Source organism: Microtus pennsylvanicus, chromosome 17 (assembly GCF_037038515.1).
Source record: "Microtus pennsylvanicus isolate mMicPen1 chromosome 17, mMicPen1.hap1, whole genome shotgun sequence".
NCBI classification, from domain to species: domain Eukaryota; kingdom Metazoa; phylum Chordata; class Mammalia; order Rodentia; family Cricetidae; genus Microtus; species Microtus pennsylvanicus.
The window spans coordinates 11,210,236-11,235,812 of NC_134595.1; the positions used below are offsets into that span (position 1 = coordinate 11,210,236).

General features: G+C 36.2%; 1 protein-coding gene across 1 annotated transcript in view; it reads left to right on the forward strand.

The window, feature by feature from the left end:
• The window catches only part of Spag16 (sperm associated antigen 16), an 864,135-nt gene that overhangs the window by 742,418 nt on the left and 96,140 nt on the right, over positions 1 to 25,577 (forward strand). The gene's annotated exons all lie outside the window — the stretch shown is intronic.

Below are 25,577 nucleotides of genomic sequence, written 5' to 3' on the forward strand. Positions count from 1 at the left end.
TGGGTCTCTGTCTCTATCTCCATCCATCACCAGATAAAGGTTCTATGGTGATATGCAAGATATTCGTCAGTATTGCTATAGGATAGGGTCATTTCAGGTTCCCTATCCTCAGCTGCCCAAGGAACTAACTGGGGACATTGCCTTGGGCTCCTGGGAGCCACTCTAGGTTCAAGTCTCTTGCCAACCCTAAGGTGGCCCCTTAACTAAGATTTGTGCTTCCCTGCTCCCCTGTGCAACCTTCCTTTATCCCAATCATCCTGTTTCCCCAAGTTCCCCCCATCCTCCCCTTCTCACTTTTCTCTCCCCATCTCCCCTTACCCCCATCCCACCCCACCTCCAAAATCCCAATTTTTTCCCCTGGCAATTTTGTCTACTTCCTATAGCCAGGAGGATAACTATATGTTTTTCATTGGGTTCACCTTCTTATTTAGTATTATTTTATGATATTGTCAACGTCAGGTAAGTAATGCTTAGTATGTATTCTAAATCACAATCCCAGAGAACCTAGACAAGAATGAGTACCCTAAGAAAGACATACATAGATCTAATCTATATGAGTGGTAGAAAAAGACAAGATCTCCTGAGTAAATTGGGAGCATGGGGACCTTGGGAAGAGAGTAGAAGAGGAGGGGAGAGGCAGGAAGAGGAGCAGAGAAAAATGTAGAACTCAATAAAAATAAATAAATAAATAGCCAAAAATTCTATGTATATAATGTGTTTCAAGTATCAAGCTTCTGAATTGTATATGTTATTCTTGTTTGGTAGTTTGATTGTTTTAAAATATTCATCATGACTTTCTAGAGTTCATCAGTGACATGTCATCAATATTCATAGGTAAATCATTTCCTAAGAACTTAAGTCAAAATTTACTAGGATGTTGTTTACTCTAGGCAAAGGCGACTTTCCTGTGCTGCCAAAAAACAGTACAAATTGGAGTATAGAATGACTCAGTGTTCCCATAACCTTTCTCTGAAGATGTGTTCATTGGAGTTGTGATCTCTGTTTAGGGCCCAGGCACTTTGACTCATCAAATCCAGTGGTGAATCAATTAGAAGATTTTGCTCAGATTTTTACAGTCAGCTTAGGGCCTGGGCCAGATTTTGTCATTGGGATCCCCAGTTCAGAAATTTGACCCTACTAGAAGAAATTATAATGTGGTTGCCAGTAATGTTTTTTAACTTCAATTTAAATATTGTTTGCTGAGTTTATGTGTGCATATACTTTTATAAAAAAGGTTGGTATCTATCTGTGCAAGAGTGCACAAGAGCATAGAGGCCAAAGGCTAATATTCAATGTTTTTCTCATTTGTCCTCTGCCATTTTTTAATACGCAGGGGCTTTCTAAAACGGGATCTCACCAATTTAGGTAAAAAAAAAGCTGGACAGTGTGCTCCAAGGGATGTGCTTGTTTCCCTATGCTGAGATAACAATCATGCCACCATATTGAGCTTCTTTTTGTGGAAATCCAAGCCATTAGGACTCAGGTTCTCCTTGAGCACATCAAGAAGTTTTTAACAGAGCTATCTCCCTATCTTAGAAATTTGCAGCCATTTAGAAATACTTTTATGCTTTTAATCATATGTATTCTATATCACAGCAAATCCTACCAAAATAACTTTCTTGAGAATCCACTCAGTCAGCTACAAATGTGTAGGAAACGAATGAAAGACTTAAAAGCCAATCAAATATTGAACATAAATACTTAAGTTACATAAATCTGAAATAATTACACACACACACACACACACACACATATATATATATATATCTGTATCCCATATGAAAATTGGAGACACGACCTATTATTTATCATTTCCCAATGCAATTATAAGTAGATTTAATTGGCATCAGGATTTAAGGCTTACTTACTAGTGTGTAACTAATTAATAGAATTTTCAGCTCACTCAGCATGTGACTTCAACGATAGGCTGAAGTTCTAAGAGAAAAATAAAGATTTGAGTCATTTTAAAATTTCTATGGATATAATTTTCTAATTACTCTCCATATTTGTGCAGAAATTATGAAACCAAGCTTAATAGTTTGTGAATCTTTGCAATGAAATGAAGATGTAATTTTTAAAGCTAATGATCATAGGTAAGCTAAACAATTATTATAAGTCTAATTTGTAAAATTAAAACAATCTGGCCTAAAAAACATTTTAGTTAAGTTTTAAAAAAGTTACATGAAATTCTGTACCTTGCTTGTAAAAAGTACATTATGACTAATCCTGCTTTAATGGTGTTTAATAACATTGAAATTCTATTTATATTGTAATGTTCTTTCTGCATAACTAATATAGCTGGCTTTTGTCTTTTGCTTTCATCATTATCTTTTTGAGCACATAGTTTTTTTCTAAATAAGAATTTTGTCTAGAAATTTATGTATTTTGCCTTTCCTAGTATCTTCTTTGTGACCCTTTATCCCAAGTTAATCAGATCAAATTCTCTTCCTTGTCTTTTAATCTAAATTTTTGAGAATTTCATAATGAATATTTCACCCATCCGTGCCCCCTCTAACACTGACTGTGCTCCCTTACTTCCTTTCAAATTCAAAACCTTTCTATAATTGTAATTATTATAAGTAGATAAATACATTTACATAGGCATATATAAATCCAGCCTGCTGAGCCCATCTAGTCTTGCTCACATGTACATGTGCTTACTGCTGGCAACTGGGTATTGGATAATCTATCAGAGAGCTCATCCCTGGAAAAAAATGGCTTCTTGCTCTCCTAGAAGCAAGAATACCTATAGTCCTTTCTATGTGATTTCCACCATCCACCTTGGCATGTCAGCAGTGCAGGTCTTGCTTTACCAACCGTACTTTTGAGGTTTCATGGGTGTAGAAGCTTCTTTCATGGTGTATATAGAAGATTCACTCTCAGTGTATTTCCTGGTCCTCTGACTCTAGGAAGCTGGCCTCATTTTTTTCAGTATTCCCTATGCCTTGGGGATAAAGGTCATGTGTATTGTAGATATATCAACTGACATTGACTACCCTATAGTCAGTTATCCCTGTATTTGGGACAGTTGGGGATTTATATAATGGTCTCCATCTTCTGCAAAGAGCAGCTTCTTTGAAAAGGAGTGGGCAATATGGTTGTACTGTATGCACACGTATTTAGAATGTAGTTGGAAGCTACACTGGTTTAGGAAAGTGGTCATAGTAGGTTCTCTTCATTGCATGACCTCATCAGCCACAGATAGCTGACAAGGTTTACAGCACCAGACCTAAGCTCCTAGCTATTGAGCAGGCTTTAAGTACAAATTGCCAGCTGTTGGTAACCTCCAAGTTTAAGTGCTGCCGTTGCATAGCTTGTCATGGTTGTCCCTCTTTTTATTTATAAGCTTTGAAGGTAGGTGAGACTATTGATTATTGATTCTCTGCCTTGACAGCTTGTATATAATGGTATGCAAGACACAATGAGAGCTAGTCCTAATGGAAGAGGCTTTCAAGTCAATTCCATCTAAATTCCTGAAAGTCTTGTGTCTCAAATGCAGAGCATTTTCAGTAATAGGGTCCTACCAAGGCAAGAGCAACAGCCTATATTATTCTGGTAGTATCTTTGACTTCTCTTAACTAAAACTTCAAAGAGGGTTCCCCTTGCTTGGCACTGGTGTTTTTGTTAATAGTCTCTTATAACCCCCAGCATGCTATTTAATTTAAATTAATTTTTATTTATGTTTGCATACTCATATATAATATGTGTGTATTTTAAATAAACATATTTCCTATGCATTTCAAGTATCCATTGACCTCAAAGTTTTATGACTTGCTTTTCTTTATACATGAATAGAATTCCATAGTATTTATTTACCACATTTTAACCATCCATTCATCAGCTGAAGGACTTTTAGGTTGTTTTTATTTCCTACCTACTGTGAATAGAGCAGCAGTGAACATAACTGGGCAGGTATCTGTGGAGCAGGATGTCAAGTCCTTTTGCATATTCCAAAGAGTGGTATAGCTGGGTCCAATCGTAGATTAGTTTTTATAGTATTATCCACACTGCTTTACAATGGCTGCACCAGTTTGTAATCCCACTAAAACATTTGTCAGCATTTGTTAGCTCTTTTCTTGATCATAATCATTGTGGCTGATATAAGATGAAGTCACACAGTAACTTGAATTTGTATTTCCCAATTGCTAAGAATGTTGTTTATTTTAAATGACATTTCTTTACTATATTTTTGAGAACTCTCAGAATTGTTCCCATATATTTTTTTTTAATTTGGGTCATTTGTTTGCTTGGCTTTTTTATTTCTTTGAGTATTAATCACCTACCAGATGTTTAACTGGTAATGATCCTATCCCACTATCCGAGTTTCCTTGTCACTGAGTTGATTATTTTGTTTGCTGTGCAGAAGCCCTTTAGTATTTTAGGCCCCTTGGAAGTTGCTGATCTTAATTAATAAGCAAATGGAGTCCTATTTAAAATCCTTTACCATGCATGTATCTTGTTGGTTATGTCTGTTTTCTAAAGTCTTAATGATTTAGGTTTCATATTAAGGTTTTTGATCTTTTTGGATTTGGTGTTTATACTGGGTGATATATATGAGTCTAATTTCATTCTTCTGCATGTGAACATGAAATTCTCTAAGAACTATTTGTTGAAGATGCTGTCTTTTCTCCAGCCTGTAATTTTGGCATCTTTGTCAAATATCACATGATTCTAGTTATCTGTGTATGATCATGTGTGAGTCTTCTATTTTTGTTTCATGTATGTGCCTCTCTCTCTTTCTATCTAAACTTTCTCAGCTGGTTTCCAGGTTGCACGCTCCAGTTACACATCGTTCACTTTGCTGGCACCAATGATTGCTGCTCCTGAGTTCCAATGTCCTTGAACTACTATTGTTTGGCTTTGCATTCTATAAATGATGCATGCTGTTCAGCACCACCTGTAAACCTCTGCTTCTGCATGCTCTTGTGTAATTGCCAAATTACTTACAAGACTATTATTCTGGCGGCACAGCAGCGCTCTGAAATCACAGACTTTGGACTTGTATAAATTTATTTGAATACTTGTGATAACTACACAGCCCCAAAGTGTTTGTCCTCCTTATATCCTGTGGTTCTGCTAATGGCTGTGTGTGTCTCAGCCAACATCCCTTCTTCCCAGCCTCTGAGAATAGCTTTGGCAGAAATGCAAGTGCACCAACATTTTGATGAACAAAACCGTGTTTTATATATTTTGAAATTTTTGAAGTTTCCAAAGGTTAAGTGGACATTGAACATTTTTCCTGCAAATAACCAAAATAATTAATAATTTTTAAGGGAAAAGTTGGAAAGAGTCTGAAATATTTTTTCCACTTGAAAAAATTAACTATGTTGACTTAAAATGACCTATTTCTCATACATTGCAAAGATATTTGTTCATTTTATAAATGAAAATGAACATAAATTCAAGTACATACATGAGGCTGCATCTGACCATTGATTAGTGAAATCTATGGGCATTTCAGGTCAACTAAATAGAGTTTTCTTCTTCAAATTAGGAATTCCTATCAATGTGTTATTATCATTGACACTCGCATTTTCTTTAAGATGGGATTATAGCCCCAAGAAGAATTTTTTTTTATTTTTTTAAATATCCTCTGGCATACTTCAAAGGGCCAAAACCCACAAATTCTTCAAGAAAAAATAACCAATTTTACAAATTTGTTCTCAAGGCTACACGTGTTCAGATAAGCTATGGCACATGCAGTTAAATTTCTAGTATCTGTCCCCACGAGGTTTGTATTCTATGTGGTTTTCTCATTTGTCAATCTCCTTCGGTAATGCTTAGGACATTCAAAGCATCCAACAGACAAATATGTATCTATATTTTGAATTTTCTTGGAGTATTCTGTAAAACCCACTCTTCTGACAAAGAAAAGAAAATGGGGGAGGTTACCAGCCCAGTATCTGGGTGATTTATTATTTTTTTTCTCTTAAAATTATATTACACTTCTTTTGTACTGTCCTGAATTTATAAACATACCAACACTCACCCACACTCACCTACACACACCTACACACACAAACAAATGTACACACACACACACATTTATTTTTCAGATGTTTTTAACCCAAATTTCAGGTTATTTCTTCCCTTGCAAAATTACAAATTTTTTCATTAGAGTTTTATTCATCCACATTATACAGAATGGGGTTCCCATTGACTAAACAAAAGAATTTTTCAATATCTTTGAGTATTTCTTTTCTGCAAAGGATTTATTTTTCTTCATATTTTATCTGTTTATTTATTTTTGTGTGTTTGGGAGTTTTGGATTGCTTGTTTGAATATTATTGCTTCTTTGATTTTTGTCCTCCTTGATTTTGATTCTATTTCCCATTCCTTTGGGGAATTTGAGTGTATAAGTGAGGGTGTTTCTATATATTGGCATTTTGATAGGATATATTTATCATAGTTAAGCAGAAATCCCATAATTGGCTGCCATATTTATTTTCTAAGTAAATTCCTGGTTTTCTGGCGAGTGTCACATGCAGAGAATTGCACAATGAAACACTTTATCTTTGAGCCAATCATTTTTGAATGAAATTTCATAGGCTGAGGTTTTTTCATTCTGTTTGTTAAAGAAGGGTGTTGTCTTATCTGGCATACTTTATGCATAATGTTCCAATACAAAGGAAGAATCTGTATTTATCTGGGATTAAAATAAATTAACAAATACTTAAAGATTTTTATAAAATAAGTAATAAAATCTTTGTTTATAACCACAGGCATAGAAGAAATATATTTTTAAATAATATTTTTAAATCAACTTACTTTTTATTATAAACTATGCCACCAGGTAGGAGAACTTAATCTGACTTAATTTAATTGTTTTTCTGTCCACTTCCTAAAGGTTACTGCCACATTCTATCAGGAAAATTCTAAATAGTTAGAAAATCATTTTATTTTTGGTCTATATAACTCCATAAAAAAAACCTGAACTCTTTTCCAAAAAGATTTATGTTTCTGGATAATTTCTATGCAAGTATCAAAATAACAAATGTGGTAACACTGACCATCTGCCTCATCCAAGGCATATGCTGAATTATGAGACAAATATTCTTCTGTGTAAGTCTGCTCATGGTTGTCATGGAAAATGAAATCATTAAGTTTCACTGTTCTTGATATGTAATATAATGCCTAAACACATACAACACAACACAAATGAAAACAAATCTTTCATAACATGTCAAGTATTTCTAATATGCATTTAAATGGTACTAAGTATGACCACTTAAATTAAGGAATGTCAGGTGACCAATGATGCCAGGCAGCACCACTGTCGAGTCTTTCCTTATGGCACTGAAAAGATGCCGGGTTTTGATGTTATGTTACACTTTGTAAATTAATTATATTATACCGAGACTAGCAGTATGGTTCAGTAATGAGACCCTGAGGACTCAAGTTGGATTTTGGAACTGATATAAATGTAGGAGAGAACTAATGCCACAAAATTGTTCTTTGACATTAATATGTGGGAATGGCATGCACACATATACATACAGACATACAGACAGACAGACAAAAAGAAAGATATAAATAAAAGTATTTTTATATAAGATACATTATTTACCTTAATTTACTATGCTTAACTTATATGCTATGTTGCTTTATTTCCTTTAACTTTAATTTTTCTATATTTACTGAGGTATAATTGTCAACTAAAAGCACAGTTGTTCCTTCCTGCTCCCATCATCTCCCACCCCCAATCCACCCATAAATTCTCTTTTATTTCCCCTTCCCAGAGAGATTCATGCATTCTTCCAAAACCTCTCTTCTTTAAGCTCTCTTGGTATACCGATTGTAGCTTGATTATCATTTACTTAAAGGCTAATATCTACTTATAAATAAATGCATACGACATTTGTCTCTCTGAGCCTCAGTTACCTGACTCAGGATGATCTCTAATTCCATCCATTTGCCTTCAAAATTCATGATGTTATTTGTTCAACAGCTGCCTAATATTTTATTGTGTAAATGTATCACATTTTCTTTATGCATTCCTTGGCTGAGGGACTTCTAGATTGTTTCCAGCTTGTGGCTATTATGAATAAAGCTGTAATAAACATGGCTGAACAAAGAGCATCTGTTGAGTATGTGACCAGGAGTATTATAGCTGGGTCTTGAGGTAGATCTATTTCCAATCTTCTGAGTAACCACATATTGTTTTCCATAGTGGCTGTATAGGTTTGCACTTCCACCAGCAATGAAAAAGTGTTCCCTTTGCTCCACATCCTCGCCAGCATGAGCTTTCATTTGAGTTATTAATCTTTGCCATTTTGACAGGTGTAAGATGGAATCTCAAAGTAGTTTTGATTTACATTTCCCCTTGGCAAAGGATGTTGAGATGTTGAGCATTTCTTTAAAAGTTTCATGGCCATTTGAGATTCTTCGATTGAGAATTTTCTGTTTAGATATGTACTTCATTTTGAATTAGATTATTTGGGGTTTTTGTAATATCTCTAATTTCTTGAGTTCTTTACCTATTATGGATATTAGTACTCTAGCAAATGTTAAGTTTGTGAAAATCTTTTCCCGCTCTGGAGGCTACCACTTTGCCTGATTGACAGTGCTCCTTGTCTTACAGAAGCCTTTAAGTTTCATGAGGCCCCATATATTTATTGTTTATATTAGTATCTGTGTTATTGGTGTTCTGTTCAGAAAGTCTTCCTCTATGTTAACTCATTCAAGGCTATTCCCCACTTCCAGTTCTATCAGGTTCAGTGTATCTGATTTTATGTCAAGGTCTTTGATTCACTTGTATTGGAGGCTTCCTTGGACTTCCAACCTCCAAATTATGACACGGAAACTCATTCTTAATTATTAATGCTTTTGGCTTTATGCTTTTTCCCGCTAGTTTTTTATAACTTACATTAACCTCTTTCTCTTCATCTACATTTTGCTTTGGTTCTCTTTACCACTCTTTTGTTCTGTATGTAACACTTTCCTGCTTCCACAGTGTTTGGCTGGATGGTAGCTCCCTAGTATCTCCCTCTCTTTCTCCCTCATTCTCTTTGCTCTCAATTCTTCCTCCTGCTCTGCCCATCAGTCCTTCCTATCCTTCCCTCTGCTGCCTTGCTATTTTTTGCTCAGCTTTTTATTAAACCAATCAGCCGCCTCAGACAGGCAAGGTGAAAGAAATGTAACATATCTTTACGTAGTTAAACAATTGCAACATAAATGAATAGTAACATACCTTTAAATAGTTAAAGTAATATTCCACAACACACTTATACTTGAATTTTGTGCTGGGTAATAAAAATGAATTTATGTACATTCTTCTACATGCATACATTCAGTTTTAGGAGCACCATTTGTTGAAGATGCTGTATTTTATTCCAATATGTATTTCTGGCTTCCTTATAAAAATATCAGGTGTTCATGTGTGTTTGAATATATGTCTGGGTATTCAATTCTATTCCATTGATCAATGTGTCTGAATTTTTGTCAATACCATGTGGTTAGTGGTGTGAAGATAGGATGGAGGGAGAAAGTGTAGGGAGAGAAAGTGTTGGGGAGTGTTGGGGGGTGGGAACCTAGTGTAGTGGAAACTTCCTGAAATCTATGAAGGTGATCTTAATGAGAGGACCCAGGTAATGGGGAATGTGGAGTCTCAACTGACCATTTATTTTAGCCAGACAAGACTTCCAGTAGAGGGACTGAGTTGCATTCAACTGAACAGTTAGCCAAGGTGTCCCATGGAAATTCCCAAACAACCCAGGCTGATGCTAAGACTACCCTGTGAAAACTGACAGTGGAGCCCTATTGTCTAGGGCACACCCACACAGCTCATTGAACATGGAAAAGTCAAGCTGGTGCTGACATGGAGCCTTAACCACTATATTCTAATCTCTTTGGCATGGTAAATACTCTGCAGTCTACTGAGGGAGAAACATGTACACCAACCCAGCCACAAAACTTCAGACCTTTAATCTCTCTTACCTACAAAATATGCTAGGGCATTGGTAGCATAGAACTTGTGGGAGTAGCCAATCACTTTTAAGTTAAGACTTAAGACCCACTCCATGAGAGGGAATCCATACTTAATACTGCTTGGGTAACCCAGGAACAGAAACTAGATATCCGACAAACCTAGAATAAAACTAAACACAACTGATGGCTCAGAGGTTAAGGGAATTGTCAGTTCTTCCAAAGGTCCTGAGTTCGATTCCCAGCAACCACATGGTGGCTCACAACCATCTGTAATGGGGTCTGGTGCCCTCTTCTGGTCTGCAGGCATACATGGAGGCAGAATACTGTATACATAATTAATAAATAAATATTTAAAAAGAAACTAAACACAACTGGTCTAAGAAAGAAAGAAGGAGAGGGTGTGAAAGGAAGGAAGATACCCTGTGATATTTCCATCAGTGCATACATCATAAGTTCACTGCCCCAATCAATCTGATTAATACTTCAAAGTAACCCATCTTTCCTGGTGTGAAAATATAAACTATCAACTCTCCTAACAAGTTTCAGTATATCACTTTTATCTATAGTCACCATCGTGTACATTAGACCTGCAGAATTTATTCGTTATAAGTGGAAGCATGTTCTTGATTGATGGTTCAGGGAGAGCACAGGTGCAGTGACCCCACACATGAATAAACTTCTCATTTGCATTTCTGCCAGTTGACTCAGCATAATTCTCACTCCCTTCCTTTCCAGTGAATTCTTAATTACTGGTTATTTATGTCTTTCCCTGCTTTATATTGTTCTCAAGGCTTGTAGAAAGCCCTGCAGGTAACTGTGTGGGGGTGGATAGGGTGCTGTTCTGTGTGCATGTGCAATGAAGACATGTATGTTCTGAGCATTTAGCAGAGGCCTACGTTTTGACATCAGCTCTGCAGTTTCAGAGATTTTTTTTCATGTATAGGGGATTACGCTTTGTTTCAGTGTGTCATGTTACAAAATAACCTTGGTGGTTCCACTTGAAAATCTCAGGTGTTGAGTCATTAGCCGAAGAGAATAGATGAGAATTGCATTACATCTGCACAACTGCAAACAAAGGGTAATCCATGTTTCTTCAGGCTTAGCATCAGCATCTGGAGGGCTCCTTAGCACTTTGCCACAAGAGAGGCAATTTGGAAGTTTTGAGCTCAATTCCCCTAGGGTTATTTCTTCAAAAGATTTTTAAATTATAAAGTGCATGTAGAAATATGTAAAACAGAGAACAATAATGTTGATATAGCTAAAAATAAAATGGTTAGGTGAAAAGGAGTTCAACTCTAATACGTGCAATAAATTCTTACATTTGGGGGGCCTTGATGTGCATGTGTGTATGTGATATGTTCATGTTTATGTGTGTGAGTGTGGGTATGTGCATGCACATATCACATGTGCATGAAGGTCAGAGAACAACCTTACTTATAGGTCCTTGCCTTCCATTATTTTGGGGACAAGGTCTGCTGTTCACAGCTGCATGTGCCAAGCTAGCCAATGTCTGGGGATTCTCTTGTCTCTGTTTGCTTTAGGAGTGCCAATATATAGAAGCGTACTATCATGTCCTGCTTTATGTGGATCCAGGCGTCTTAGATCCTCATACTTACATAGCAAGTCCTTTACTCACTGAGCCATTTCCTCAATCCACTTAGGAAAAATATTGAGCTCAGTTAGTCCTAGTTTAATTAAATGGGTAATAGAACATATCTATGAACAATTTATCAGTGTTATTGACTATTTTAAAGTTAGGTACACAATGGAAACCTTCATAATTCTTAAGAAGTGGGGAACTTAAACTGCAGGAGTGTTTCTGGCTTGGCTTTTTGTACTTTCAGAACCACCTCCTATCTTTCACACTGAATCCTTCTCTCTGCCTATTATCCCCAAAGCCCTTAACCCAATAGTACTCCAAAAAGACAAATGGAGCTTGGAGAAATCAGATTCAATTCCCTGTGTAAAAGTTCTGAGACCTTTTCCACCTCACCAGACACAAATGAAAAGGCATCTCCATGGCCTCTGAGAGCTGCTTGTCCTTTTCTACCTCCTCCTCCCCTTCTCTGCATCCCAGCAAGTGAATTTCTGGTTGGCTTTTGAGTCTTTTTCCTAGAATGTAGAATGTCCTGCTCCTCCATGTGGTCAGAGATACCCTTCTGACTTTTCAAAATCAAGCAACTTTATTTTCAAAAATTATAGGTTTATATAAAAAAGAAGCCAGGATAACATCCCCATATATATATTCTGTTTGTGTGCCTCTTCACACCCTCTAAATTATTAACATTTTCCACTAGCATTATGTGTGTTGTTTATTAGTGGGTAGTGATGCATTATCAAGTGAATTTCATACTTGCATTTGGAGTCACTCTTCAATATGTACAGTTGAGCAAGTTTTGTCAATTGTAATGACATCATTCCAATATTACACAGGACAGCTTCACTGCCATGAATTCCCCTGTGTTCCCGTAGCCTTCCTTCTTTCTTTGTTTCTCCTGAATCCGTGGCAACCATAATAATTTATTATCTCTATATTCAGCCTTTTCCAAAATATCATGTATTTGGACTCACAGTACCAAGCTTTAGCAAACTGGCTTTGTCACTAAGCAATATGCACTTAATGTTCTTTTGTATCATTTTCATTTTTGATAGCCCACTTACTTTAGCACTGGATAATATTCCATTGTGTAAAAGGATCACCACCTATTTGTACATTTATCTATTGAAGAACATGTTGGTTGCTTTGTATTGCTGCAATAATGGAGGCTCTAAACATTCATGTGTAGGGTTTTGTGTGGACATAAATTCTCACCTTTGTATAAGCACTGAGAAGAACTGCTGATGAGAATTACAATAAAATTATATTAAGTTGTCTTCCAACTTAATATATTATTATTCTGTGTCCTCACAAATAATAAATGAGAGAGCCTGTTGGTGTCACATTTTTTCCAAAATTTGCTATTGTCTTTATGCATGTGAGGCAACCTGGTATGTACATAGCCACACATTATTGTTGTCTTAATTTGTAATTTCCCAGAGGCACATGATCTGAGAAACCTTTTTCATATGCTTATTAACCATCTGTACATCTTTGTTTGATGATGTATAACTATAGATCGTTTGCCCATTTTTAAATTAGGCTCTTTGTTTTCTGTTTTGTTTGTGATGGTCTTTATATTTTGGATACAAGTCCTTTATTTGAAATATTATTTTGGTAAATATTTTTTCCCAGACTATGGCTTATCATTTTATACTTTTGTCCTTTGCAGAGTCGAAAAAATGTCATTTAGTCAAGTCTAATCTGTTAACTCTTTCTCTCATAGATTTTCTTTTTGATGTTGTGAATATAAAAGTCATCACCAAACCCAAAGTCACCTCAATTCTTTCTCGTGTTAGATTTTAGTTACAAGTAGTTCTTCATTTTACATTTGTGTCTGTGATCCTTTCTAGGCCACTTTTGTGATTTTTACTAGTGATGAATTAATTAATTCTTCTCATTTGTATTCTGACTCTTACATTGCTCCTTCTGAGGGGATTTTCATGATAGTTCTAGTTAATTTGGTACCACATAACCAACCAGTAGCTGATCTATTATTCTTCGTTTTCTCTATCACTATCATATAAAAAAAATCCTATTGCTACTTGTTTGTTTGTATGTTGATTTTAACTAGAACATAAGTGCCAGCGGAGCCAGGACTCAATCCATCCGGTCGACTGTTGTGTCTATCAGACTAGTACTCAACAAATACAATATATTGGAAAATATTTTACTGAATAAATAAGTGGAAAATTATACTTAACACTCTCATGGTGTTGCAGTTTCTGACTATGAGTGTTCTTTTTAAATAACAAGAACAAAAAATGTTAGGAAAAGATAAAGAAAGATAATGGATTGGAAGAAAAGTTGAATAAAACTCTGCCTATTTTTTTATTATTCTGCCTGTATTATATAGTAATCCTGGCTGAATGTAGAATGTGGTGATACAAAAGGAATGTGACTCAGGGAAATATTAAATGATTGGCCTGGAAGTCTTTAGCATCCCTGGTCTGTTGCCAATATACTTTATTTTTGGAGAAGATCTATTTAATCGTTTTGAATTGTCAATAGAAGACTCAGATAGAATGTTTCTCCTTTCCACAAAATGCAAATTGGCTTCAACTAATTTTAGTATAGTTTTTATTAACTAAGTAATGGAAAGGAATTTGTTTTTAATCTTAGTTGGATTAAATGATAAAATATCCTATCTGTTGCTGACATAGAAAAGAATTGTATGGCGTGGTCTATGCACAGCTTTTAGTAAATCTTAGAATAACTCAAAAATTCAGACAGATGTTTCACAATTAATTCCTTGACTGCTGGTGGACCATTAAGTAAAGATTATTGAGTTTAGAAACATCTATATAAAGTGCCTGCCACAGGCAAAAGATGAGTGGCCTGGTTTCAGCTGTAATTATTATCATTGTATTATTAATATACTTAATGGAGAAATTGGGGTGAAGCTGGGTTGTAGAGCATTTGCCTAGCACACTCAGGCTTCTTAATTTGATCTGTGGTACCTCAATTTATCAGTCAATCAATCAATCACAATAACAAATACAATCACACCAACTAAACTATATCTTTCTGATCTTTCTTTTTAATTACAGTCCCATCTATATGAACAAACAGATAAAAAAAGTGCATGGTTATTTCAGATTGCCGTAGTGAGTCACATAACCAGTTACTCTGCATGTGTTGATGCCAAAGGGAAGGACAAAGAAATATATCTCTTTCCATGGATTGATAAAGCATGTGAGCGTTAATAATACCTGTTCAGTAAATTATTTACTGCAAGTCTGAACCTGAGCCTGGAGATGGTTCAGTGGTTAGGGACAACAAACACTTGACTCCCACACCAAGCAACTCACAAGTGCTTTAACTACGTTCAGCTCCAGGAGGATCCAAGGTTTTTCCAACTGTGGTCACTGCATTCATGTGCATATACCCATGATTCATAGATACATACACATAATTCATATATCTTTTATTTTTGAGGTCATAATTTAATTACATACTCACTTAACTTTTCTTCAAACCCTCCTATGTCTCTCCTCTCTCTGCTTCAAACTCATGACCCCTTTTCTCATTAATTGTAATTGTATGCATAAATATTTTGTATATACATATGTGGACTCAACAGGTTATATTTAGGAATAAATCTTTCAAAAAGATTTAAAAAACTGATCAAAGAACTGTGCTGGTTATTGAGACGATGTTGAAAGATAGATAAAATTGAAATACGTTTTTAAAAAAGGAAAATACCCAAAACAATGTAGAATAGTTGAAAATATATTTAATTCTTTAAAAACAATTAATTAATTGTTTTAGGGTTTGTTATTTCATTCTAACAATAATTTTAAGTCATTATTACACTGAATTCTAAGATTGACCAAAGGAGTTAGAGGCTACGTGTATTTGCCTAAGTCATTGCCCTACGTAGACTGCAGTCCTCATATCACTGAATGTATATTAAATTGCAAAATAAATCACAATCTGTGTTTCTTCCCACGTTGTGCTGATTATGTAGATTCCAGATGTCCATAGTTTGTATTTGTGCTACTGTTGGCATGGGTGGTTCTCAATAATGTTTGGTGATGAGCAAAATCGTATATATTCAAGCTATGCACCAAAGAAAAGGAGGGAGCAGTGACTAACATAGACTTTATAAAGAAACCTACACGTGGATAGAGTTTTAGGGAGTGAGTGGAAGACAGATCTCAAGGAAAAAGAACGTCCTTGGTGCAAAAATGATTTGGTGAGAAATGGTATTGCCTGAGACTTACCTACTTACTTTTTGGAGGGCAGGAGAAAATCCTTGTGATTGAAAATAAGCAGATGGCATTTGAAAGCATAGGAAAAGCAAACAACTTTTTACATGGAGTAACGAGACAAGACTCAATAAACAGTAGGAAATGTAGCAAGAGCCTGTGGTCTGCACATGTGTGTGTCCTCATTGTGCACTTATATCACATTAGGTGCTCTGTTGGATATTGTTTATCTATTCATAACTGTCATACACTCAAACACTAGAATTCTCCCTGTGGTAATCAGTAGAATTTTTAAAAGAAAATTATTGCTACACATAAATGTTAGAGTTTTGAGTGAAGTTGTGATTCAACCACTTAACTATTCTCTTTATCTTAGTACCTAAAGATTGTGTCTTGTCATTAAAATAATAGTGCTAATCCCTAAAGTTCTACTTCCCTGTATATGCGGAGGACTTTTGTTTTCATAGAAAGAAATTCATGTTATAAATGCAATACTTAGTTTCTCTTGGAATAATGTGAGGATTTCTAAAGTCCACCATAAATTTGATTAGCAGTAGTCTATAGTACATATATGTTTTCTTTTTTACCTCTGGTTGTTTTTTAATGGAAATGAATATTTGTAAATCACAACCTAGTCTGCAGGTGTCATTATTGCTAATGGGATGGACAATCCTAGGAAATAAATGGTGTGTGTGTGTGTGTGTGTGTGTGTGTGTAGGCCAGAGGTTAGTGCCAGGGATCCTTCCCTGTCACTTAAAAAAAAAACCTATCTTCTTTTTCATTATAAATGCCAAATCCAAGTTCCCACTCCCTCCCCTCCTCCCAACTCTCCACATACCCCCAGCCCCAACCTCTCATCCACTCCTCAGAGAGGGTAAGGCACATTGCTCTGGGGAAGGTCCAAGGCCCTCCCTACTTATCTAGGTTGAGCAAAGTATCCATACAAAGAGAATAGAATCCCAAAAGGCCAGTATAAGCAGTAGGGATAAATACTGGAACCAATTCCAGTGGCCCCAAAGTCTGCCACAGCCATGCAACTGTTGACCACATTTAGAGGGACTAGTTTCATCTTATGTTTGTTCAGGTTCTGTGGTGATATTTAAGATATTCATTAGTCTGACTAAAGGGTAAGGCCAGTTTAAGCACCCTCTCCCCTTTTTCTTAGGGTCTTAGCTAGAGTCATTTTTATGGGTTACTGGGAATTTCTCTAAAGCCAGGTTTCTTGCTAACCCCATAATGACTCCCTAAATCAAGATATCTCTTTCTTTGTTCTCATCTCCGTCCTCCATCTTGACTACCCCATTCCCTCAAGTTCTCCTCGCCCTTTCACTTCTGCCCTTCTCTTTTCTGTCTACCTTCTTGTCTCCCCCCACTCCTATATTCCCAATTTGGTCAGGTGATTTTGTCTCTTTTGACTTTCCAGATGGATTTATATATGTTTTGCTTAGGGTTCACCTTGTTACTTAGCTTCTCTAGGATCATGAACTATAGGCTTGATAGCCTTTGCTTATCCATTTATAAGTGAGTACATACCATATTCATCTTTTGGGGTCTGGGTTACCTCACCCAGGATGCTATATTTTAGTTTCATCCATTTGCATGCAAAATTCAAGATGTCTTTTTTTAACCCTTGAGTAGTACTCTAATGTGTAAATGTGCCACATTTTCTTTATCCATTCTTTGTTTAAGGGACATCTAGGTTGTTTCCAGGTGTGGGCTTTACAAACAATGCTGCTATGAACATAGTTGAATATAAATGTCTTTGTAGTATGATTCAGCATCTTTTGGGTATATGCCCTATGCCCAAGAGTGGTATTGCTGGATCCTGAGGTAGGTTGATTTCCAATTTTTTGAGAAACAGCCTAACTGATTTCCAAATTGGTTGTACAACTTAGCATTCCCACCAGCAATGGATGAGTGTTCCCCTTACTACACATCCTCTCCAGCGTAAGCTATTATTGGTAAATTTGATTTTAGCCTATCTGACAGGTATAAGATGGTATCTCAGAGTTGTTCTGATTTGCATTTCCCTGATGGCTAAGAATGTTGAACATTTCCTTGAGTGTTTTTTGGTCATTTGAGATTCTTCTGTTGTGAATTCTCTGTTTGGTTTTGTACCCCATTTTTAATTGGATTATTTATTTTGATGTCTAATTTCTTGAGTCCTTTATATGTTTCTGAGATCAGTCCTTTGTCCTTTGTTTGATGTGGGGTTGGTGAAGATCTTCTCCCATTCAGAAGGCTGTCTTTTTATCTTTTTGTCCTTTGCTTTACAGAAGCTTCTCAGTTTCAGGAGGTCCCATTTATTTATTGCGGTTCTCAGTGTCTGCGCTACTGGGGTTATATTTAAGAAGTGGTCTGCTGTGTCCATGCTTTCAATTCACTTTGTGGGAAGGCAAGACATATGTCATGCATCTGTTAGGGGTTTTTCCCTAAGATATTTGAAGATTTTAATGCATGAGAAAATAATTAAGAGAGGGAAAGCCTGAACGATGGGACTATTTTGGATACTTAGGCTGTAGGAGAAGTCTAGATAATACCTGTCTGATAACTGAAAAGACCTGTTGACCACCAGTGACTTTAACTCTAAGCCCACCCTAAAACATTTGTTTAAGGACAATGTTATTTTATGATCAAGATCTTGTAATGAATTATTTGCAGCGATAAGACCTGGAACAGAGAGGAGAAAACATCCTGTCATTTTATTCATTCTTTCTATTCACACAAATCTTTTACACTTTGTAGCTTGCCTTCCCTATGTTATTCTAATCTATTTTAAAATGAGATAGCTACCAAAATCAGCTTTCTGTCCATTAAAACACAAAATGTAATAAAATATATTAGATTGAATAACTTTCCAGTGGAGGCAACTTGACTGCATAAATATTCAGCTGGCAGATTAGCCATGAAGTGGTAGTATTGGTAGCATCAGCTGCATCTTAACAGCTTCTCTACTGAAGCCATTTGCATAGACTTTGTTCAAGAATTTTACAGTTCAGAGCTCTCATTTGGACCAGAATCCAAACATATTTAAAAGGGAGAAATGAAGTCTTCTGTGGGTGTTTTGACTTTCATAACAGAAAGTGCAGCAAAAAATCTGTTGATCGATAAATGAAAGACATATCTAGGGATGAGAATTTTCTATCTAGATGTGAATTTGAGCATTGCAGTACTTTATATCTTGAACATGTTATACTACTCATAAAGCCAAACTGTCAAAAACAGCACACGGGAGCCCTAGGATGTGGCGCTCCACATCCTGTCCAAACTCCTCTCTGGCATCCTACGCTTTCTCTCTTACCAAGCTCTAATATCAGCTACCTTTCTGATTGAAAATATCATAACTCTCCTGTTTCACAGAAAGTCATAGGCTCATAGCGAGTCTCCTTTCATTAGTGTTTAATGCACACCACAGTTAAAGAGTTTTAGCTAAAATATCCCTCTCCCAGGAGCTGGTTTAGGCCTCGATGTATTCCAAATATTTTGAGTCACATGTCCCCTTCCATTCCATAGTTTGGCTTTAGCAAAATTCATGGATTTGGATTTTGTTGTTTTTATTTTTATATTCCAATTAAAATTAGTTAAAAAAGAAATGACTTAATATATTAAAACCTTATTAAAACAGATCTTGGGTTTTATGTGGGCTTGAACAAGATATAAACAGCAGAATTTAGTTTTATATAAATTTCATTGCGCTTAACAATATTACATTTTTTTGCTGTCTGTATGATCCATGCAGTTTCTATCTCATTTTAAAGAAAACAATAAGAAAAATTTTTAGAATATGTCTGTGGGAGAGAGCTCAATGGCAGAGTACTTCTTAGCATATTTGGGGGCCTTAATTCAACAACTAAAAATATTTTATACTAACACAAAGTACTGTTATATTGATAATATTTTAGTAAATTTTTTCTTTAAAATCACATGCTAATTTGTCTGTGTAGCTATTGAAATCATAATATTTACCAGTTTGCTACTTTAACATGGTGCACTGTAGCAGCTAGTTTGGCCTTCAGTGGCAGAGTTTTACCATGCAGTAGTTGATGTGAGCTACTACATAGTCTACATACCATATACTGCAACCAATGCAGGCCCTTCCTTATGGGACTAAAAGAAAGTAAAGTCATGTTACAAATCATTGGAAGATCCGCTACTTGGCTTTCTAAGAGACTATCTCCTGGAGAGTCCACTGTCCTTTTGAACCGTAGCAGTAGATGCTAATATTACTAGATGATCAACAATATGTTGGATGATATAATACATTTATTTAAGTGTGAACATGAAATGCAAACCATATGCAAATTAATTGTTTACTTTGGTTTTCCTGAAGACAAATGCAACTTAAATTTTCTATTATGTGGATGCATGGTGGACATACTGGGGTCCATGCCATTAAAAAAAAATTGATTCTCCCACCTAGTGGCCATCAATCAATTGCTACTAACGCCTTAGCTAGGGATACATGTGACCACCTCTTCCCTACATGCTGAGATATTGTCTGGCTTGAGAAGCTTCAGGTCTGCAATGTTGCCACTATGCTGTGAAAAAGCCCACACATCTTAGAATATATGACCAGCACTAATTGGGTTTGATGGGTTGTTTTGAAAGAAGAAGAAGGATAAGAAGAAAGAAGAGGAGGCGAAGGAGAAGAAAACAAAGTTGGGTGGTAAGGGAAAGGGCTACATATGAGAGAAGCTGAAGGGGGAAGATGATAAAACACATTGCACAAAATCCTCAATGAATGAAAGAATTTCAAAGGAAAATTATTACAAAATATTTAACATTAGATATCATATATTTTTTATGTCTCTTTGTCCCACCCCTTTGGGCACAGTAAAGACCCTAGCACCTTCTTATGAAACATCATCATTAGAAAAAAGTGATTTTCTGTGAAATAAAGTGGGGAGATTAAAGCAAAACTGAGAACCTTCAGCTTTAAGCGTCAATTTGGTTGGAGTCTGATACAGGATACACAGTACATGTTTCATTCATACTGAGCCCAAGGAAGTTCTTTTAGCCCTTCATAAGCAGGGATTATTGAATAATGGGAATAATGAGAAATAAACTTCTGTTGAACTAAACATGGAACTGTGATCACCAAACAAATGCCACATTTCCTATTCATCAACTATGCGACTTTACAGAGTTCTTCATTTTAGTTTTGATTTTTGGTTTTTGAGACAAGATTTTTCAGTGTAGCCTCAGCTGTCGTGGAACTCACTCTGTAGACCAGGCTAGCCTCAAACTCAGAATTCTGCCTGCCTTTAACCTCCCAAGTTCTGGGATAAAAGGCTTCCAGCACCATCACCTGGCCAATCTTCTCATTTTAAGTGTGGTAGTTGACTTCTGCCAAGGCCAGGGAACAGTGACTGAATTTACCTACCTGCTTGAAACAATAGCAGCATGAATAACAAAATCAGACAGAGCAGATAAGAGGAGCATTTTCAAGGCAATAAACATTTAGCAATGTAATGAAATAATCTCAAAGAGATGACAGGCTAGTAAAGTGAGGTGCACATTTGCATTAGTTTAATATCTTCAGAAAACTTCTAGGTCAAAACTCAAGAAAGAAGAGCCCAAATTTTGATAAACTCTGTGATATGAGAGAGTGGAAATTAGCATACAAGGTGAAAAGGGCTTCTGGATTTTATAGACTAGAGTTCAAGAGAGGCACATCCTGAAAAAAATAAGATAAAATATTTTTATCAAGTTCCTTTCATATATTCATCAGCTTAAGATCGTGCAGATGTAGAGAAAACATAAGGCAAAAACCATGTAGGATTAAAGGAAAGTTCATTCACATAAAGTACAGAACTGTTTTTATCCTGACTGGAAAATCTCAAAATATATGAGGTAATTCATGTTGTGTTTAAAAGATACCGTCTCGGTACTGGGAAATAATTATCACTAAAATAAATGCTGCCATATTTCAAAGTAACTAACATTAAAATAAAGACAAAAAGAATCAAACTATTTCCAAGTACATTACCTGCATACCAAGACAAAGGTCAAGGGCATTCAGGGGATGTTTTAAAACAAGCAGCACTTAAGGAGGAAATGAACAGTATAACATTTTGACCAGAGATAAACAGACAAAAAAAGTACAAAAATACCACCCACAATAAAAGTCACTTAACACAAAGCAGAACTGAGCTACTCATTGGAATTTCAGAGATGCTTTTAGCCTTATTTCAAATACATTCAAGATGTGACTTGGTACATGGAGGATCTAGGAGAAACCTGGATAAAAGTCCTAAACATAAAAACCACAATGACTAAGGTAAAAAGTGAACTTGATGGAATTCACCATGATTTTTCATATTGGAAAAAAAATACAAAATTTGGAAGACAGCACACTTCAAACTATCCAAAACGGAAGTGTGTGGAGCTTAAAAAACCTGAATCTGATAATGCTCAGATCTCACACCAAGAAAAGAGACTTTCATGATCTCTGTAAGACATTGAACAGTATGTTCAGTATTTTTTAGCACAATAATTTTTAGAAATTTTCGTGAAAAGTATTTGAATCATGGTCACATCCCACACTTTCCCTAACTCCTTCCTCTGGTTTTATAATCTTTGGGCCTCCTTTTCCATCATGCTCCCTGAGCCTTAGGTGTAGGGACTGTTTTCTAGATGTATCCATTAGAGACAAATTGGAAGGCATCTGATATCCATGTGTTTGTGAGTTAGATTCCCTATTAGCACGTTGAGTGGAGCAGAAAAGGCATAATTGTAACAATTTTAAAAATCAATGATAATAAGAAACATATTTTTTTGTTGTTGTTTTTTCGAGACAGGGTTTCCCTGTGGTTTTGGAGCCTGTCCTGGAACTAGCTCTTGTAGACCAGGCTGGTCTCTAACTCACAGAGATCCACCTGACTCTGCCTCCCAAGCGCTGGGATTAAAGGCGTGCGCCACCACCGCCCGGCTAAGAAACATATTTTTTAAAAAAATATCTAGCTCTGTTTACCGTTACAAGAAGCATGGTTTAGGGGGCTGGAGAGATGGCTCAGAGGTTAAGAGCATTTCCTGCTCTTCCAAAGGTCCTGAGTTCAATTCCCAGCAACCACATGATGGCTCACAACCATCTGTAATGGGGTCTGGTGCCCTCTCTGGCCTGCAGGCATACACACAGACAGAATATTGTATACATAATAAATAAATATTTAAAAAAAAGCATGGCTTAAATGTGCTGTGCGGATAGAGAAGTTTTGTTGTTTTGTTTGTTTTTTTGTTTGTTTTAGTGGATAGATCTTGTGGGTACTGTCGCGGTTAATCTTCTTTCTCAATGTCACTGGATTCAAACCATGTGGACTTACCTTGGGATGGATGTGCCTGTGAGTGTTTCCAGAGAGTTCTAACTAAGGAAGCCTAACTTACTACCCATGTGGAGGGGAGCAGGCACCATCCCTTGGGCTGGGCATCCAGATTTGGCCAAAACTGAAAACAGGTGAAACAAAATGAGCACTGACATTCTGTGTGTCCTGAGTGTGGATATTTCCTAAGCCACAGCTCCCATGGGAGAGCCGGAGGTGGAAGCCATTCTCAGCACCGGGGCAGGCAGGACCACCACACTTAATCTTTCCTCATTAAGATGCCTGCAGATTTTGTCACAGAAATGAAAAGGCAACAAAGACAAACATGATATGGATTAAGAGAAGCTGATTGGCTAGATTACTGTTAGGCCTGGTGGGTGTCAGAGCCATAAACAACCTGAGGCCATCCCACAATAAGATTGTTACTATTAACAGAAATACCTAGTGATTAAAATTTTTTAAGAGGCCTAATCTTGAGTTTGTTCTGCATAACAGAGCTTCAAATCACACAACAAAAATAAATAACAGAAGTTATTTCTAAATAACTTCTAGAATCATTGAAATACAATAACTAGATCCTAAACATCACCAACCATTTGACATAGTGAAGTTTATAGGACACTCCACCCACTAAGAGTTCAGTTCACACTCCTTCCAAGCTGACCTGAAGCATTGCTCAAGATATACCATTTTCTGGGCCGTAAAATGTCTAAAACACTTGATATGTTTGTATCACACAATTATTTCTCTGGATAAAATAATATTAAATAATAATTCAGTCATCTGCCAAATATTTACTAGTCAAATGAGCAATGAATTAAATATGGAATTTAAAAATAAAAATGTGAATTGGAGGTTGGTGCTTGGCTTACTGGATAAAGTAATTGAGGACCTGTGTTAAATATTCACCTCCAAAGTCAAACTCAGACCTTGTAGCATGTGTCCTTGACCCTAAAACTTGGGAGGCAAGTTATTGATTCTAGAATTTTTCTGGTGGGTCAGTTTGCCCTGACAGGTAAGCTCCACATTTAGTGGAACCCTATCTCAAAAAATAAGATGGGGAGTGTCAAGAAACACATAGAACATTGACCACTGGCTTCTGCTTGTGAAAGCACTGGTGAGTTCACCCACATGCATGTATGCATCACATATTAAAAAACAAAAAGAAAAAAATGTATGTTAAACTGAACAACAGCAGGTAAGAGGATTTATTAAGACATAATATTTTAATTCCGAAATTCATTTTTATGATCTTTGGAGCTGAAAAATCTGATAGAAATTCAGTAGTCGATCATTTAAATATATAAAGGGTAAACCTGAGGACAATTTAAATGCCTATATTGGGATCCAGAGAATAACCAGCAGCAGGGTAAGGGAGCAGAATTCAGGTCACATAAAGATAGCTACCATATGTAGAGACATCCTGCAGTGTGCTCAGCGTGATATATTATGCATGGTATCATAATGGATTTCCTAAGCAGGAAGAACAAGCCTTTGCCTTGGAGTGACAGTTTAGTTTTAAAAAGACAAAAGAATCACAGCAGGTTCAGATGAAGACTGATGGGTCCCATGCTCCAAATCTGATGCTAACTCAGTGTGAGGTGAATAGATAAGAGCAGCTGGTAGACCTGGGTAGATAAAGCAGACTCCCACACACAAAAGCACACCAGTATATGCCTGTGGTATTAATAATTACCAACCATTCTAAGACTCATCAGTTTCAGTAACTTGGTAATACTCTGCTTCCCTGATATAATTTTTATGTCTTACTTGCATCAGGTAATTTGTTAAGTTATTACCATTATCATGTGTGTAGATTAGATTGGTTTTCTGGAAAGGGCAACAACTTCGATTCCTTCTTTTTAATTTATGATCGCGTGATAATGGCAACCACAACAATTCATAAATATTTACAGGGGTGCCTGCTGAGTAGCAGGATCATGCAATACTCGAGACAGTTGCACTCCTTTAAATGCTTAACATACTTCTTAATATTTATATTTTAACTCTCTTAGTTACCACAGAGCCCCATGCTTGGTGAGATCATCACCCTCACGTTAAAGATGTAGAAGTCATGAAGGATACACTAAATGGTGGAGCAGAAAAAGGCTTTTGGAATCACAGTGTTAACACTAATTTTTTTCAACTATAAAATTAGCCTAGAAGAAAAAACTTTCTGCCACTTGAGCCAAAGGGGAAAGATTCCATTCCAATCCAGACTAAGTTTCTGCTGAGACTGGCAGAAGTTCTAATGCTCTATTAGTTTTGTTTAATGAGCAAATTTCCTTAAGTACACATATAACACTAGGGTACTAAGGATAAAGATTTTAGCCAGATTATCAACTGTGATCATTTTTATGCTTCCTACTTGCACAGAGGCACTTTGGATTTAATCTAACAAAAAAAAATTACCACTTAAGAAATTAACATTATAAACTTTTTAAAATCGCCATTGCATACAGGGAGCAATGAAATCGGTAATTCAAATAAAGCACATGGACGCATTCATTAGAACATTGTCAG